Raw genomic sequence first — 17,493 nt, 5'->3', positions numbered from 1 at the left:
CACCATTAACTGAAGCAATTAAAATTTTAATTGCAATACCATTGACATAACATTATAATATTAGTTTCAAGTATAGAGTAAAACATAATGATTAGATACCTGTATGTATGAATTATGAAATGATCACAGTAATGTCCTTTTAATATCCATCACGACACATAGTTATAATAAGGCAATTTTAATTGATGAAAATACTTATATGCAATGGGCTTAGGTTTAACCCATGTGTTGTCTTCAGATTGTAAGAATAAATTCAGTTTGCCTCAGTAAATAGTTTGTTGGAAAGATAGCAAGGGAAGAAGGAGACGTAGGTACATGTGGGTTAGAGTCTCCCTCCCAGCCTTGTTGAAGGATGATTGCTTTATTTCCCATGTCCATTCCAATTAGCTGTAGTCCAGGCAGGCCACACATGGTAAATTAAAAAAAAAAAAATTCAGGCAAAAACAAACACATCAGACTGGGGTTATGAGCATGGCAGTGAGTCTGAGACTTCTTACAAGATTGCTATATAACTAGCAGATAATTTGTGTGGCATGGCCACACATTGGGATTCATAGAAAATAAATACTTGATTTATATTATTAAAAATTTATTATCTGGCTGGCTCAAAAATACATGTTTATTAATTGATGACAAAAATAGCTATTTGAAAGAGAAATGATATTTAATAAATGGGAGTACATTTTATAAAAAATGCTAAAACTGGTTTCATACTGAAAGGCAATTGAAGTAGAACCCTCTTCCCTTCTCAACAGCTGAGTGCTATTAAGTATTTATTAATTAATTGCTAAGAGATTCTAATGAAAATTGACATAGGGCCTGCAGGTTAGATCTTTTAATTTCCTTAAAGAAATACATTTGAAAGAAATTAACTCATGATTGAAGGAGCTAATTCTAGCAATTAAGTGGTTATTTAATGGACTATTTCCTATATAGCACAACACATGGATCATTTTTCAAAAGGAAGAAGTCATGAAAATGCTTGCAGGCACAAAAGAATAATAAATTTTTAAACTACAAAGCTAATAAACTAGATAAACTGGTGTCATGCTAAGGAAACCCATCCTGGTTCATTAAAGTGTAACATCTGAAACCACTAAGCGGTCTGTCCCTTTTCACTACCACAGTACAAAGGTGCTAAATTACAGGCATCAGATTAACTCCTCATACATTTAGGCTAAGCTTTGCTTGAAATGCTACCATACATGTTCAAAGAAAGAGCATTTTCTTTGAACAGTGTTTGTGAAAACTCTGATTTTATGTATAGGTATAAATGTACACATATAATCATATGTACAGATTTTTTAAAGTGACGTATAATTGATTTATACAATACTGTGTTAGTTTCAAGTATACAGCAAAGTGATTCAGATGTATATATTTTCACATACTTTTCCATTATAGGTTATTAAAAGATATTGGATGTAGTTCCACAGAATTTCTTCTAATCAGACCTACCAGCTTTAACAAATAAAAACTGCACTTACTGAAATCATTCATGGAGACCAGGGTTCAGTAGATGTATTACTGTTAATACTATTGTCAGTGATACTGAAAACTCTTAATTCTTAGAGATCAAATTGACTAGTTTATCTTTGGCTTCTTCTGTATAAAAACACATTGGAAGAATTAGTTTTTTGGGACATCTGCTACCAATTTAGCACTGTTATTAAAAAAAAAAATGAAATACTCCAGCAATAATTTAGTACATATTTGATTTTTCCATAATATCAATCATGTGATTAATAAATAGCTCCATCTATTTTATGCACACGGTATAAGTAATTTAATATTATTATTATAAAAACACTACTCTTTAGAATAATCTGGCTGAAGAGTCTGAGCTTTTGCCACATTGTTGAACTGAAATGTTTCTTTAAAGCTGTAGTGGATGTGTCATTTTACACAAATTGATTACTTGAAGTTTTATCTTTGGACCATAAGTATATAAAACAGAGAAGCTACACAGTTAACATGGGGAATATACTCTTTGAATAATACTTATTGCTTAAAAAAATCTTTGAAAGTAATGACTAGAAGCATGCTTTTCTATTTTTTGGAATTATTTCTTTTCTATAGCTGTAGTTCTGTGAACTATTTTGAAGTTCTGTGAACTATTTCTATCTGTGCAATAGAATTTTTTGCAATCGTGGAAATGCTTCATGTCTACATGCCCCTAAACACTGCTAGCCACACAGCTTCGGAGGACTTAAAATATGGCTAGTTCAACCGAGGAACTGAATTTTTCATTTATTTATTTTAATGAAATTTGAATGATATGTGACTAGCAGCTGCCCTATTAGACAATATAATATAAAGTGTTGGCTCAATAAAATGCATAATGTCCTTAGTATTTACTTTGTCACCAGAAAAAGTGAGACTGTATGCTATTTTCCAAATCGAAGAAACCTTTGGAAACCAAAACAATTAAGTATGAGGAAACAGTTGTGTCTAGCTAATGTGAGACACTCCTCAACTGACTATTTGGGCCATTTTGGGTCATTTTATGCCAGAGATGAAATTGGCAAGTCCTGAAGAAGAAAATGGTATCTGTAATTCCCATGGTGATTCTCTAAGGTATAGCCAGGGGCACTTTAACTTGCTCTTTGAATATGGCAATGCCTTTGGAATCAAATAAATATGCAAAATAGGTACTATGAGCTGATTATGCAACTTGAAACCTGATACCCAGAGGAAGATTGTTCAGTGACTCATGCAGTTCTAGACAACAAGCTACATTTAGAAGAAAAAAATTAAACAGAAATCTACATATATCTGTATAAAATCATGTGAAACTAAAACAGGTGTTTCTAAATGTTAGGTCTTTATTCTAGTGTTTTCATTCCCTAACTTCAGAATAATAATTCAGTGTCACGACTTTACAGCCAGTTTGCAAATCACTGTATCTATACTAACTCCTACACTTGATTGCCTCTCTTTTTTCTTTTCTCTTTTCTTTTCAGAATGGTTATTTTGTGTGCTGCTGCTGCTGCTGCTAAGTTACTTCAGTTGTGTCCAACTCTGTGTGACCCCACAGACGGCAGCCCACCAGGCTCCCCTTTCCCTGGGATTCTCCAGGCGAGAACACTGGAGTGGGTTGCCATTTCCTTCTCCAGTGCATGAAAGTGAAAAGTGAAAGTGAAGTTGCTCAGACATGTCTGACTCTTAGTGACCCCACGGACTGCAGCCTACCAGGCTCCTCCATCCATGGGATTTTCCAGGCAAGAGTGCTGGAGTGGGGTGCCATTGCCTTCTCCCATTTTGTGTACAAGACCATATTAACCTTTCTTTCTGAATACATTATTGCTCCCTGGTTTCCAGTTAAGGCTCCTAGCTTCTGTGTTTCTAATCAGGGCCTTCATTAAGCAGTCACAGAGGTTATGGTTTGGTTGTGTTTGCAGTCAGTAGCTCTTAGCTTTATCTGCTCCATGGTGGTTTACAAATTTCTGCTAATGCTAAATTAAAACGGTAATTTCTGGTGGCTTCTACTCCTATTTTTCCTTTCTCCTCTCCCTGTTACAAATCAGAGATGGAGGAAGAGGAGAAGACACTGTGAGGTGAAAAGCTTCACCATATTCACTCTGTAGGATTGTGGATAAGGAAGATCACAATTGTTTGGCCTGGATCTGGATGTCACCAGGCTTCCCCAATTCTCAGTGGCAGAAAACCAGATTCTCCCTGCTGTTAACAGGCCTTAACATGAACTGAAGTTCACTAAACTTCCTGTAACTAAACAAAGTCAGGGTTGCTGAAACTTTCCTCCCACCTTTAATAGTCCAGTAAATAGGATGGTGTTGGTATCACAACACTGTGTCCTGAAACTGACATATGCTAAAACGTGTCATTGGAGCTGCCACTTGTTTCAGCCATAACCTGCTTTCCTGAATTTGGAGGCTAAAATGCACAGCCTGGGGAGCACTGGAAGAGAATGTGCAGTAATACTTTTTTTTTACTTTTTGCATTGCACTCTCTCTTGCAGTATGAAATCGAACACCTTTCTGCTTTTGCAATATAGCTGATACTCCATATATTCCAAGAATAAGTAACACATTGGAAGAAAAAGGTAGAAGGAGTGTTAAATATTACATATGAGGAATGAACTTTTAGTTATTCTTTCATAAAACAGGGTATTAATAAAAATACAACTGTCCCTTGAATATCCTGGTTGGTTAGGGCTCTGACCCACTGGGCAGTGGAAATCTTTGTATAATTTATAGTCTGCCCTCAGTCTCCATTATTTCTCTGTATTCAAGCTTCCCCATCCTGGGATTCAACCATTGAGAATTGTATAGTATTTACTATTATATTTATGCATTTTGTGTATATTTATGTTACTTTTACAGCCCACAGCTGTGTACACACACACATACACACACACACACACACACACACACACACACACACTTCCAGTGGAATGCAATACATTATAATGATCTCAAGCAGTACTTATGTGAAATGAGTGATTTGAATCAATCCATTTAAATGAGAAATTAGAACAAAGTGTAGGCAGAAAAAAAATTATTAAATGCTCTGTTGGTTACTGAAATTCCACCACCATAGCAGATTTTGGGCCTTAGAGAATTATTGTTCTTACTGTTTTAGTGTGTTACTGCAACTGATAACAATTACTTAAAGAAAACAAATCTGCCTTGCTCTTTGCCAGTTTGGCCCTAATCCAGTCTTGTGAGAATATTGGCTCTACAAAAACAAAAGTTTAGGGAAGCAGGGTCAATCTATCTTTTTTTCTTTTTAAAAAATAATCTTGCATAAAAAGAGTTGGCTCCCTAAATCCATACAAATGTAAACGAGGATAAAGTACCTCACATTCCTAGAGCAAAGAATGGGGATAGGCTTTAAGTGATCAGAAGTTCACTCACTCAATGTTATCTCCAGACCCTTCAATTCCTGTGGCAGTGTAAGTATCTGGTGTCCACTAGTATTATACTCATTTGAAAGCCCTAATTCTGTGGTATGAGGAGGTGGGGCTATATTCTGCCTGCTGGAGGTAGATACATGTAAATGAGAGTAAATACTATATTTACCAAGAGACTCTAGAGAGGAGAACCTGGTGTGGTCCATAGGACTTCCTTGGCACATATCAGTCACTGTAGGAATTGCCAGAGGAAGTGAAAGATTGTGCAAGATTCTGCAGTATTGTTGTGAGAATGTTTCTCTTATTCCATAAATTCCTTATGAGTTCCCAGTCATTACGCAGTACTTTTCAGTGTATTCATTATATATACTTAATCATTTACTTCCCTCAGGGATCACAGAGAGTGGACATTTACTCCTTGCTTAGGGGAGGGAAAGTAAAAATGTGGGAATGCAGTTTTTCAGGAGTATGTTGCGAATTGAGAGCCTAGAAAACTCTCCTCTTCTCTTTAGTCTTTCATGTGGCCCAGCAAATATACTTTCTGGTTGTCTAATGAGCAGTTGGTGAACAAGCAAGTACATTCACCTGAAGATATGGCTTAATGGTAGTTTTATTCAACTCTCTATTTCCTCCCAACTGCCTTATTCTTTTCCAAACTCTGGCTTAGTTAGTTCACTGCCATCTAGTCATACTCACTCATTAAAGAAAACACTTAGGAGACTCCTTGAATTCTTCTTCCTTCTGCGTCCTTGTTCTCTTCTCAGTTGATTACTAAGTCCTGAGGATTTTATAATACCACCCAAATACCAAATATCTCTCAAGTATATTCTTACTTCTCCATCCTTGCCTATTTGTCATCTTTTACATGGTCTTCTGTCCCAGTATCTTTACTTAAATTTTTTATACTCTTTTGATCACAACACACTAACAATATTTTTGTCTTGAATCCCCACATACACATACACAAGTACCTATGGCCCAGGAACACTAAATACTTTGCATTGTGCTGTTTCTCACTCTTGTGTCATTGTTCAAGTCTCCTTTTGACCTAGAATGTTCTGGCTTGCGTGCTTCCTACCCTCTGATCCGAGGAATCATGTTTCTTTTTTGAAGATCCATCACAGATGCAGGTTCCTCCAAGAAATTTTCCTGCTCATCTCAGGTTGAGTTAAGGTCCCTCTCAGTGCTCACACAGTGCTCATACAGTGCTCACTGTATCTATTGCATATTCCATATCATGCTAGTTGTTTTCAAACTCTGAAAGAGATGGGAATACAGACCACCTGACCTGCCTCTTGAGAAACCTATATGCAGGTCAGGAAGCAACAGTTAGAAATGGACATGGAACCACAGACTGGTTCCAAATAGGAAAAGGAGTATGTCAAGGCTGTATATCGTCACCCTGCTTATTTAACTTCTATGCAGAGGACATCATGAGAAACGCTGGGCTGGAAGAAGCACAAGCTGGAATCAAGATTGCCAGGAGAAATATCAATAACCTCAGATATGCAGATGACACCACTTTTATGGCAGAAAGTGAAGAGGAGAGTGAAAAATTTGGCTTAAAGCTCACCATTCAGAAAACGAAGATCATGGCAACTGGTCCCATCACTTCATAGGAAATAGATGGGGAAACAGTGGAAACAGTGTCAGACTTTATCTTTTTGGGCTTCAAAATCACTGCAGATGGTGACTGCAGCCATGAAATTAAAAGACGCTTACTTCTTGGAAGGAAAGTTATGACCAACCTAGATAGCACATTGAAAAGCAGAGACATTACTTTGCCAACAAAGGTCAGTCTAGTCAAGGCCATGGTTTTTCTAGTGGTCATGTATGGATGTGAGAGTTGGACTGTGATGAAAGTTGAGCACCGAAGAATTGACACTTTTGAACTGTGGTGTTGGAGAAGACTCTTGAGAGTCCCTTGGACTGCAAGGAGACCCAACCAGTCCATTCTAAAGGAGATCAGTCCTGGGTGTTCTTTGGGAGGAATGATGCTAATGCTGAAACTCAGTACTTTGGCCACCTCATGCAAAGAGTTGACTCATTTGAAAAGACCCTGATGCTGGGAGGGATTGGGGGCAGGAGGAGAAGGGGACGACAGAGGATGAGATGGCTGGATGGCATCACTGACTCGATGGACTTGAGTCTGAGTGAACTCTGGGAGTTAGTGATGGACAAGGAGGCCTGGTGTGCTGCTATTCATGGGGTCACAAAGAGTCGGACATGACTGAGCGACTGAACTGACTGACTGAATAGGAGTATTAACGTGCAATTTTTGAGGGTAGAACCAATAAGTTATTCTAACATCTAGCAGAATATGTGGCAGATAATAGAAGCTGAATACATTAGAGTCAATAAAAGATTTCAAAGATATCTCTCTGAAGTGAGATTTTTTTTCAAGGTCGAGTTGGAAGTATACCAAAATCTCAGCTTCCTGAGAAATCATTTTTATACATTTTAAAGGATTTATAATTCCTAGGTATCCCTACATTAAAACCTCCTAAAACAGCAAGCAGAAGTGCCTTTAATCTCTTTCCTGACACTCCTTTGCTCACAGACTTGCTACTCTTTCAGAGTCCCTCTACTTTTGTGCAGGATTCATTCCCTTCCTTCTGCTGGCCCCTTCCAATGCCATAACCTTACTTGGAGTCTCTTTTCTCCACTAAAGTCAAGTCCTACAGTTTTTCAGTCAGGTCTGTCAAGAGTTAATTCCTTCCTGAGCAAAGAAAATTGCTTTGGAAATCTGAGTACTCAAACCCAGAAGTAGGTAGTGGTATCAAGGTATGCTGGTGGACTACTCTGTTGGCAGAAAAGTTCCTTGATAGTGTTACTAATGTATTTAAATCATGAGAAGCAGCGCTGCTTCTATAGCTCTTGCTTACAGATACATCCTGTACGTGTTTCTATTTGTCCTTCTGTAAGGAAGGTACATTACTTTACTAGTGTGTGAGATGGGTGCAATTGTGCAGTCATTTGAGCATTCTTTGGCATTGCCTTTCTTTGGGATTGGAATGAAAACTGACCTTTTCCAGTCCTGTGGCCACTGCTGATTTTTCCAAATTTGCTGGCATATTGAGTGCAGCACTTTCACAGCCTCATCTTCCAGGATTTGAAATAGCTCCACTGGAATTCCATCACCTCCACTAGCTTTGTTCATAGTGATGCTTTCTAAGGCCCACTTGACTTCACATTCCAGGATGTCTGGCTCTAGGTGAGTGATCACACCATCATGATTATCTTGGTCTTGAAGATCTTTTTTGTACAGTTCTTCCGTGTATTCCTGCCACCTCTTCTTAATATCTTCTGCCTCTGTTAGGTCCATACCATTTGTGTCCTTTATCAAGCCCATCTTTGCATGAAATGTTCCCTTGGTATCTCTAATTTTCTTGAAGAGATCTCTAGTCTTTCGCATTCTACTGTTTTCCTCTATTTCTTTGCACTGATCACTGAGGAAGGCTTTAATTCTCTTTGCTATTCTTTGGAACTCTGCATTCAAATGGGTATATCTTTCCTTTTCTCCTTTGCTTTTCATTTCTCTTCTTTTCACAGCTATTTGTAAGGCCTCCCCAGACAGCCATTTTGCTTTTTTGCATTTCTTTTCCATGGGGATGGTCTTGATCCCTGTCTCCTGCACAATGTCAGGAATTTCAGTCCGTAGTTAATCAGGCACTCTATCTATTAGATCTAGTCCCTTAAATCTCTTTCTCACTTTCACTGTATAATCATAAGGCATTTGATTTACGTCATACATAAATGGTTTAGTGGTTTTCCCTACTCTCTTCAATTTAAGTCTGAATTTGGCAATAAGGAGTTCATGATCTGAGCCACAGTCAGCTCCTGGTCTTGTTTTTGTTAATTAAATTAAAAGCCATGAAATTAAAAGATGCTTACTCCTTGGAAGAAAAGTTATGACCAACCTAGATAGAATATTCAAAAGCAGAGACATCACTTTGCCAACAAAGGTCCATCTAGTCAAGGTTATGGTTTCTCCAGTGGTCAGGTATGGATGTGAGAGTTGGACTGTGAAGAAATCTGAGTGCCGAAGAATTGATGCTTTTGAACTGTGGTGTTGGAGAGGACTCTTGAGAGTCCCTTGGACTGCAAGGAGATCCAACCAGTCCATTCTGAAGAAGATCAGCCCTGGGATTTCTTTGGAGGGAATGATGCGGAAGCTGAAACTCCAGTACTTTGGCCACCTCATGGGAAGAGTTGACTCATTGGAAAAGACTCTGATGCTGGGAGGATTGGGGGCAGGAGGAGAAGGGGATGACAGAGGATGAGATGGCTGGATGGCATCATGGACTCGATGGACGTGAGTCTGGGTGAACTCCGGGAGTTGGTGATGGACAGGGAGGCCTGGCGTGTTGTGATTCATGGGGTCGAAAGAGTCGGACACGACTGAGCAACTGAACTGAACTGAACTGAAGGAAGATAGATAAAGCCACACTTTATCAAGCTTGTGAAATAGGTAGTGTGTTTCCTTAGATTCTACATTCCTTTGACCCCACTGTTTGGGTAACACTGTGCCTAATCTGAAGTGGTAAATATGAATATAGTCCTACTCCCTTCACCCTTTTCTTTTTCTATAAAAGAAAGAAAATGAGTTTTTTATTTTGACTGTATATGCTCTCACTTTCAATCAACACACTAACTGAAACAGTTTTTGTATTGAAAATCTAACTTTTTTATTCTCAGTGGACAATTTTCATCCCCTGTGGGAAAGATTTGGAGCCATATAAAATCAGAAAATAGGAAATCAGAATGGAACTTTAGAACTTCTCTGGTTTAACAGTTTTATTTATAAATAAGAAAACTGAAATCCAGGAAGGTTTGATACATCCCCAAATCATGAAACTGATTCAATCTAAGCCTATATTCTGTATCCTCCAACTGTTAGCCATTATTGCTTTCAGTGGGCTTCCCTGGTGGCTCAGATGGTAAAGAATCTGCCTCCAAAGTGGAAGACCTGGATTCGATCCCTGTGTCAGAAAGATCCACTTGAGAAGGAAATGGCAACCCACTCCAGTATTCTTGTCTGGAGAATCCCATGAACAGAAGAGCCTTGTGGACTACAGTCCATGAAGTCTTAAAGAGTTGGATACGACTGAGACTAGCACACACAATGCTTTCATTATAATATATTGTCCTTCTAGTTTGGGGATATATTAGAGAAATATTGAAGGATACAGGTTCTCCAAATCATGAAGAAAGCCTACTCCTAAAACTGACATAAAGACAATTTAGAGATGACTGTCTGGATTCAAGCTTCCTTTCTTGGCAGAGTCCCATGGAAATTCCCTGTCATTACAACTCTTCCTTTCCCTGATTGTTCTTTGCTTAGACTCCTTACTTCACTTAATCTAACTTAAATCCAGCTTTCAATTCCTTTCTTTTTATAAAACATTCATTGCCAAGATGAAGCTTTTGTATTTTCTAAAACATTGATGTTACTTTAGGGCTTTTTTGTTTGTTTGTTTTTCTTTTCCTCTTCATTTGCAATCTCTAACCAGTTCATCTAAAAGCAAGCTCTTTATTTAATGGCAAGAATCACTTTCTTCTATCAAAGCAAAACGATCCTGATTTCTTTCACTTTTCTCCTACAAATACTACCTTCTATAGCTTCAATTACTTTATTGTGGTAAAAAGTCCATTAGATAAAATGATTTTAATATTTTTAAGAGTACAGCTCAGTGGATTTAAGTACATTCTCTTGGTTGTGTAATTATCACCACCACCCATCCCTAGAACTTTTCTTATCTTCCCAAACTTAAAAACTGTACATATTAAATACTAACTTCCTGTGCCGCTCTCTCTCCAGCCCCTGCCAACCTTCATTCTTCTTTCTGTTTCTGTGAATTTGACTTCTCTAGATACCTGATATAAAGGGAATCATATAGTATTTGTCTTTTTGTGACTGTGTATTTCACTTAGCAGAGTTTTAAGGTTCATCCATATAGTGGCATGTGTCAGAATATCCTTCCCTTTAAATGGTGGATATTACTCCACTGGAGACCTATACAACACTTCTTTATTCATCAGTTGATGGACACTTGTGTTGCTTGCACCTTTGACTAATATAAAAAATGCGGCTATGACATGAGTATCCACACATCTGCTTATGTCCTTGTTTTCAGTTCTTTTAAATAAACACCCATGTGGAATTTTTGGATATTATGATAATCATGTCTTAAATCTTTTTAAGAACTGCCATCCTGCTTTCCAGAGCAGTTACACATTTTGAATTACACTAGTAATTCACAAATTTTCCAATTTCTTCACAGCTTCACTAATATGTGTTGATTTTATAGTAGCCGTCCTAGTGAAAGTGGTGTCTTCTTATGGTTTTGATTTGTATTTTCAAAATTATTAGTGATGTTGAGTATCTCTTTGCAAGTTTATTGGCAATTTGTATATCTTTTTATGAAGAAATGTTTAGTCAAGACCTTTGTCCAGTTTTAAATTGGATTACTTATTTCTTCTTGTTGAGTTGTAGGAGTTTATATATGCTGAACACTGGCTTTTTAGCAAGTGTATGATTTGCAAATATATCCTCCCATTACATGGGTTGCCTTTCACTCTGTCAATAGTGTTCTTTAATACAAAAGTTTTTTTTTTAAATTTTTGTTCTGGTCTAATTTATCTGTTTTTTTTTTTCTTTTATTGTCCATGCTTTTGGTGTCATATCCAAGAAATTATTTCAAAATATGATGCCATTATGCTTTCTACCTTTCTTTCTGCTAAAAGATCAAATTGCTGGATCATTAAAAAAGCAAGAGAGTTCCAGAAAAGCATCTATTTCTGCTTTATTGCCTATGCCAAAGCCTTTGACTGTGTGGATCATGATAAACTGTGGAAAATTCTGAAAGAGATGGGAATACCAGACCATCTGACCTGCCTGTTGAGAAACCTATATACAGGTCAGGAAGCAACAGTTAGAACTGGACATGGAACAACAGACTGGTTCCAAATAGGGAAAGGAGTACATCAAGGCTGTATATTGTCACCCTGCTTATTTAACTTATATGAGAAACACTGGGCTGGAAGAAGCACAAGCTGGTATCAAGATTGCCTGGGAGAAATATCAAAAACCTCAGATATGCAGATGACACCACCCTTACGGCAGAAAGTGAAGAAGAACTAAAGAGCCTCTTGATGAAAGTGAAAGAGGAGAGTGAAAAAGTTGGCTTAAAGATCAACATTCAAAAAACGAAGATCATGACATCCTGTCCCATAACTTCACGGCAAATAGATGGGGAAACAGTGGAAACTGTGGCTGACTTTATTTTTCTCGGCTCCAAAATCACTGCATATGGTGACTGCAGCCATGAAATTAAAAGACGCTTACTCCTTGGAAGGAAAGTTATGACCAACCTAGACAACTTATTCAAAACCAGAAACATTACTTTGCTAACAAAGGTCCGTCTAGTCAAGGCTATTGTTTGTCCAGTGGTCATGTATGGATGTGAGAGTTGAACTATAAAGAAAGCTGAATGCCAAAGAATGATGCTTTTGAACTGTGGTGTTGGAGAAGACTCTTGAGAGTCCCTTGAACTACAAGGAGATCCAAGCAGTCCATTCTAAAGGAGATCAATCTTGGATGTTCATTGGAGGGACTGATGTTGAAGCTGAAGCTCCAATACTTTGGCTACCTGATGTGAAGAGCTGACTCATTTGAAAAGACCCTGAAGCTGGGAGGGATTGGGGGCAGGAGGAGAAGGGGACGACAGAGGATGAGATGCCTGGATGGCATCACCAACTTAATGGACATGGGTTTGGGTAAACTCCAAGAGTTGGTGATGGACAGGGAGGCCTGGCGTGCTGCCATTCATGTGGTTGCAAAGAGTTGGACACGACTGAGCAACTGAACTGAACTGAAACGCTTTTATGTTTTAGTTCTCAATTTAGGTCTTTGATACATTTTGAGTAAATTTTTGTATATGGTATAAGGTAAGTGTTCAGCTATTTTCTTTCACCTTTGGATATCCAGTTTTCCCAAAATCATTTGTTGGAAAGCTTGTCCTTTACCCATTGTTTTTTAGTTTGAAGTGTACAAACTGCACTTGAGGTGTACAAAGTGCACCTGTTTGGTTCAGGTTATTCCTAAGTACTTTATTCTTTTGATGCTATTGTAAATTGAATTGTTTTGTTAATTTTTATGTTATTTATTTTTAGTGTATAGAAATGCAGATGATTTCTGTGTGTGGATTTTGTATGCTGCAAATTTTTGAATTCATTTACTAATTCTAATGGATTTTTTGCATGTGGAATTTTGAGAGCTTTCTACACATCATTGAGACCAGAGAAAATTCTGCTTCTTCCTTTTTAATTTGGATGCTTTTACTTGTTTTCCCTGACAAATTGCTGAGACTTCTAATACTGTGTTGAGTGGAAATGACAAAAGTGGGCATACTTGCCTTGATCATGATCTTAGAGGAGAAAGATTTTATTTTTTCACCACTGAGCATAATCTTAGCTGTAGTCTTTGGCTATTTTCAAATGTTATTATTTTACGGCTCAATTTCCTTCAAATATGAGATCACAGTGTGGTATTTTCATTTCCATTAAGACATTTTTCTGTTCAAGAAGTAACTTATTAGAATGTATTCCTCTCACCCAGTCCTATCACTTCATGGCAAATAGATGGGAAAACATGGAAACAGTATCAGGATTTTATTTTCCTGGGCTCCAAAATAGCCATGGGTAGTGACTGTAGCCACAAAATTAAAAGTTGCTTACTCCTTGGAATAAAAGCTATGACAAAGCTATGACACAACATATTAGAAAGGAGAGACATCAATTTGCTGGCAAAGTATAGTCAAAGCTAAAGTTTTTCTAGTAGTCATGTTGGATGTGAGAGCTGGACCATAAAAAAGGCTGAGTGCAGAAGAATTGATGCTTTTGAATTATGGCATTGGAGAAGACTCTTCAGAGTTGCTTGGAGAGCAAGGAGATCAAACCTGTCAATCCTAAAGGAAATCAACCCAGAATATTTATTGGAAGGACTGATGTTGAAGCTGAAATTCCAATACTTTGGCCACCTGATGTGAAAGAGCTACTCATTGGAAAAGAACCTGGTTCCAGGAAAGATTGAGGGTAAGAGGGATGACAGAGGATGAGACAGTTGGATGATATCATTGACTCAATGAACATGAATTTGAGCAAACTCCAGGAGATAGTGAAGGCCAGGGAACCCTGGCAAGCTGTACTCTATCAGGGCAAAGAGTTGGACACAAATTAGGGACTGAACAACAATAAGATACCGTATGAGTGCATTTGAGTGTGTACAGTTCATCACTATTCCTTAGTTTTGTTGATATTTCCTGCACTACCTAATTAATCTACAGATGCCCTTAGTTCACAGCCATTACCTCCTCTTGGGCTCAAATGGGAGTCTCATTTTTCTCCTTTGGATTATTTCACTCTATTATTTAGCCACACTTCAGATCTAAATGTGCAGTTTATATGGCATTAATTTGTTCCCACTGGTAGCAGTAAAAGTAACTTAGCACCTAGGTCCTCTCTCTTCAGTTAGATTAAGTTTAGTTAGTGTGTTGAATCTGGTACTTTGAAAGCGGTTCAGTTCAGTTCAGTCGCTCAGTCGTGTCCAACTCCCTGTAACCCCATGAACCACAGCACGCCAGGCCTCTCTGTCCATTACCAACTCCCGTAGTTCACTCAGACTCACGTCCATCGAGTCAGTGATGCCATCCAGCCATCTCATCCTCTGTCGTCCCCTTCTCCTCCTGCCCCCAATCCCTCCCAGCATCAGAGTCTTTTCCAATGAGTCAACTCTTCGCATGAGGTGGCCAAAGTACTGGAGTTTCAGCTTCAGCATCATTCCCTCCAAAGAAATCCCAGGGCTGATCTTCTTCAGAATGGACTGGTTGTATCTTGCAGTCCAAGGGATTCTCAAGAGTCTTCTCCAACACCACAGTTCAAAAGTGTCAATTCTTCGGCGCTCAGCTTTCTTCACAGTCCAACTCTCACATCCATACATGACCACTGGAAAAACCATAGCCTTGACTAGACGGACCTTTGTTGGCAAAGTAATGTCTCTGCTTTTCAATGTGCTATCTAGGTTGGTCATAATTTTTCTTCCAAGGAGTAAGCGTCTTTTAATTTCATGGCTGCAGTCACCACATGCAGTGATTTTGGAGCCCCCAAAAATAAAGTCTGACACTGTTTCCACTGTTTCCCCATCTAAAGCAGTAGGTCCCAGGAAATGTTAACTGAAGACTGGCTGAAGTCTGTTAAGTAATTTCATTATCACAGCAATCACATCTCAACAGTCACCAACAAATGGTGCTACTTAGGACAGTAGCATTTCACAGTTGCTAATAAGTTCTGTGAGAAAATACAGCTGTTGACTATCATCACTGAGGATAACAAAAACATTCTGGTAAGAGCAGGAGGCAGGAACAAAGAACAAGTGCATGGAAAAGAAAATATAGATCTGCTTCTAATTTTAGACGTATTTTAAAGAAGAGACAACTGTACTTTTAAATTAAAAAGTACCAATTTTAACCAAATTAAATTAAAATATAAAACCAGAATTTTACTTATTTTAATATCTGAAATGACCTCTTATATATTCATTTTTAATATAAATTATAAAAATGTCATAAAATATTTTAAGCAAGAACTGAAAAAAAGAATTTAAAGGGAATTGAACTTATATATTATCTAATGCTCTCAGACCAGAACATGATAACCCCAACATATTTTCTAAAAAATAATCAAAGCTTTTTCAGGTCACCACTGAAAATTAACTCACAATGGTATATAAAAACTGCAATCTGAATTTCCTTTCAGTAATATAGTAACTGACTTAATGAGTACCTAATTTCTTTAAAAAATAAACTGGCACCTACTTTGACCCAATTCATTCTAATTAAAAAAAATTCAAGAATCAGTAGCTGTAAAACAATGACAGTCATGCTCTGATATTATTATTGCACTCAGTAAAGGCTCCAGCCCACATGTTACTAAGGAAAATAAAAGGAAAAATAGTCTGGAATAATAAGCAGGGAGAAATCCAGGTGACCTGAATGTTTTATTTTCTTCTAGTTTTATTGAGAGGTAATTAACATATAGCACTGAATAAGCTTAAGGTATGAAGCATCATAATTTGATTTACATACATCTTTAAATGATTATCACATTTAGTGAATATTCATCATCTTATATAAATACAAAATTAAAGAAATAGAAAAAATAATTTTCCTTGTGATGAAAACTCACTTTTTATGAGGACTCTTCAGATTTACTCTATTAACAACTTTCTTGTAAAATATATAGAAATGTTAATTCTATTTATTATCTTGTACATTATATTCCTGCAGCTGCTGTTGCTGCCGCTGCTAAGTCGCTTCAGTCGTGTCTGACTCTGTGCAACCCCATAGACGGCAGCTCACCAGGCTCCTCTATCTCTGGGATTCTCTAGGCAAGAGTGCTGGAATGGGTTGTCATTTCCTTCTCTAATGCATGCATGCATGCTAAATCACTTCAGTCGTGTCTGACTCTGTGCTATCTTATGGACAGCAGCCCACCAGGCTTCTCTGTCCACAGGATTCTCTAGGCAAGAATACTGGAGTGGGTTGCCATTTCCTTCTCTCATTATATTCCTAGTACTTATTTATCTTAAAACTAGAAGCTTGTACCTTTTAGATGCCTTCTTCCAATTTACCCTCTCCTCATCCCCGTCTCTGGTAAAGATTAATCTGATCTCTTTTTCTATGGGTTTGTCTCTGAAGTATAATTGACCTACAACACTGTGCTAGTTTCCATTATATAGCATACTGATTCTGCATTTCTATATATTTCAAAATGCTTACCACAAAAATTCTAGTTATAATATGTCACCATACAAAGTTGACTATATTTCTTATATTGTACATTCATACTTATGACTCATTTATTTTGCAACTGGAAATTGTTTCTTCTAATTTTCATTCACCTATTTCTCCCACTCCCCCACATCCCTCTCCTCTGGCAATTACTAATTTGTTTTATATATCTATGAGTCTGTTGTGTTTTGTTATGTTTGTGTGTTCCTTTGCACATATATGTGAAATCATATAGTACTTGTGTTTCTCTGTCTGATTTATTTCACTTAGCATAATATCTATCCATGTTAATGCAATATTTCATTATTTTCAATGGCTGAATAATATTCTATTGTATGTGTATGTCATATACTGTTGTTTAGTCTTAAGTAGCATCCAACTCTTTTGTCACCCTATGAACTGTAGCTGCCAGGCTCCTCTGTCCATTGGATTTCCCAGGCAAGAATACTGGAGTGGGCTGCCATTTTCTTCTCCAGGGGATCTGCCCAACCCAGAGATTGAATGCATGTCTCCTGCAGGCCGATTCTTTACCACTGAGCCACCAGGGAAGCCCGTGTTCCATTCACATGTGTGTGCGTGTGTGTGTGTGTGTGTGTGTACACAGCATTTTCATTTGTTTATTCGTTTATTGCTGTGCACTGAGGTTGCTTCCATATCTTATTATTATAAATACTGCTGCAATTAACATCTTTTTGAATTTTATTTTCATTTAGTGTTTTTATTCTCTTGGGATAAATATTCAGAAGTAAAATGCTGGATCATACAGTAATT

The sequence above is a fragment of the Ovis aries genome, chromosome 16 (genome assembly GCF_016772045.2).
Source record: "Ovis aries strain OAR_USU_Benz2616 breed Rambouillet chromosome 16, ARS-UI_Ramb_v3.0, whole genome shotgun sequence".
Classification (NCBI taxonomy): domain Eukaryota; kingdom Metazoa; phylum Chordata; class Mammalia; order Artiodactyla; family Bovidae; genus Ovis; species Ovis aries.
Note: the sequence above shows the minus strand (reverse complement) of the source record.